Below are 2,630 nucleotides of genomic sequence, written 5' to 3' on the forward strand. Positions count from 1 at the left end.
AGCCCTGCCCCCTGGTGAGCTGAGCTGGCCACACACACACACAAATAAAAATTAAAAGAAGAGCATGGAGCAGCTTACTTCAAGTCCTCTACGAAAACAAATTCCAGCCCAGACTACTATAACCTGCAAAACTCTCTTTCAAGTTTGATAGAGAAGTGAAATACTTCCATGACAAAGAACAACTAAAGAATTTCATGATGACAAAGCCAACCCTACACAGACTACTAAAAGATATTCTGAAGGGGACCAAAATAACCAGAACTCCATGAATGAGAATGGAAAGAACCCACCAAATAGGGTGGGTTAAACAATTAAACACAGGAGAAAAAGGGGTAAACAACAGCAGGCAAATAACATGTCAGTCATAAATCAATACATCTCAATTATAACCATCAATGTAAATGGACTCAATTCACCAATTAAAAGAAATAGACTGGCACAGTGGACCAGGAAGCAAAATCCAATAATATGCTATATGCAAGAAACACACTTAACTCATAAAGAGATTCATAGGCTGTTGTATGTTATGGGTCGGTGCCGAAAGAAATGACGAGAAGACCTGATGAATGTAGCTTCAGAGGTCTCACTGAGATTAGTCTCTTTCCAAGTGAGCCCAGAGCCTCAGAAGCATCTCACATTTATTGAGGGGTGAAGGCAGACTAAGGAATGTGCATAATAATTACCTAAGTGAATACAAACTACTATCTCTATTAACTTCCACCATTTGCTGAACACTAGGTTCACACAAATGCTAGCCTATAACATCCCAAGCAAGGGATCAAAGGACAGGGAGCCTGCAGGAGAAGCTGTTATCTGCTGCCTTGGGTCCCAGCTTTCTGGGAATTGTAAACAGACAGCAACCCTCCTCGGGCTCAGTCCAGTGTTTCCTGCTCTCTTGGGACATCAGGCTTTTGTCTCAAATCTATATCTCTACAATAGGCTGAAAGTCAAAGGATGGAAAACAATACTACATGCCCCAGAACCTCAGAAAAAAGCAGGGGTAGCAATCCTGTTCTCAGACAGTCTCTATTTCAAACCAAGAATGATCAAATGAAATAAAGAAGGCCACTACATACTGGTTAGGGGAAAAATTCAAGAGGAAGAGGTAACACTCATAAATATGCGTGCACCAAACATGGGAGCACCCAACTATATAAGACAAATCTTAATCTATATGAAAAATCTAATATCCAATGCCACAATCTTAACAGGAGACCTTAACACTCCCTTATCCCAAAAAGATAGGTAAAACAGACAAAAAATTAGCAAAGTAGCAGAACTTGGAACAAATGGACTTAGTGGACATATACAGAGTTTTCCACCCAACCGCAGCTGAATACACATTTTTTTCAGCTGCACATGGGAAATATTCTAAAGTAGACCACATACTAGTCCATAGGTCATGCTTAAATCTATGCAAGAAAACAGAGATTATCCCGTGCATATTATCTGACCACAATGCAATGAAACTGGAAATAAATGATGAAAGAAACCACAAAAAATCCCCATAAACACATGCAAATTAAACATCACCCTCCTCAGCAACCAATGCATTACTATTAAATTAAACAAGAAATTAAATAATATCTACAATTCAATGAAAATTCAAGCACAACTTATCAGAATTTATGGGATGCAATGAAAGCAGTTCTTAGAGGGAAATTTATAGCTGTGAACTCACATATTAGGAAAACAGAACTGGAACAAATAAATATCCTCATGCTGCACCTGAAATGTCTAGAAAAGGAAGAGCAAACCAAACCCAAAGCCCAAAGATGGGAGGAAATTATAAAGATTAGAGCAGAAATTAATTCAATCGAGATGAAGAAAACAATTCAAAGAATTAATGAATCAAAAAGTTGGTTCTTTGAAAGATTAAATAAAATTGATAAGCCCTTAGCTAACCTCATCAAAAAGAGGAAACAAAAAACTCAAATACAAGCAATAAGGAATGAAAAGGGTGAAATTACCACAGACTCAGTAGAAATGCAGATCATCAATAGCTGCTTTTAGAATCTCTACTCTCACAGAATAGAAGGCACAGAAGAAATGGACAGATTTCTAGAAAGGTACAAATTACCAAAACTGAAACAAGAAGATATAAGAATTCTCAAGAACCAGTAGCCCAATAACAGCCAATGAAATACAAAATGTAATACAAAACTGACCATAAAGAAAAGTCCAGGGGCCGGGGAGGTGGCTCAGTGGAATAAGCGCTTGCCTGACAAGCACAAGGGCCTGAGTTCAATACCCGATTCCGCCAAAGAAAAAAAAAAAAAGTCCAGGGGCTGGGGAGATGGCTCAGTGGAATAAGCCCTTCCCTGTCAAGCGCAAGGTCCTGAGTTCAATCTGTGGTTCTGCAAAAAAAAAAAAAAAAAAGTCCAGGGGCCGGGGAGATAGCTCAGTGGAATAAGCGCTTCCCTGGCAAGCGCAAGGGCCTGAGTTAAATCCTCGGTTCTGAAAAAAAAAAAAAAGCTTTATAGAGAGGGCTGCTGCAGACCACAAATTATTGAGTCTGGGGGAGGTCCAAAGCCCGTCCTTTTTCTGCCCGTTGGGCCAGATTGGAATGGGCAAATCCCACCTCTTTTCTGGTCACAGCTGGAAGCCCTAGGGCTAATGATTGCAGGGGC

This window comes from Octodon degus, unplaced genomic scaffold (genome assembly GCF_000260255.1).
Source record: "Octodon degus isolate 3935 unplaced genomic scaffold, OctDeg1.0 scaffold00006, whole genome shotgun sequence".
Lineage (NCBI taxonomy): Eukaryota > Metazoa > Chordata > Mammalia > Rodentia > Octodontidae > Octodon > Octodon degus.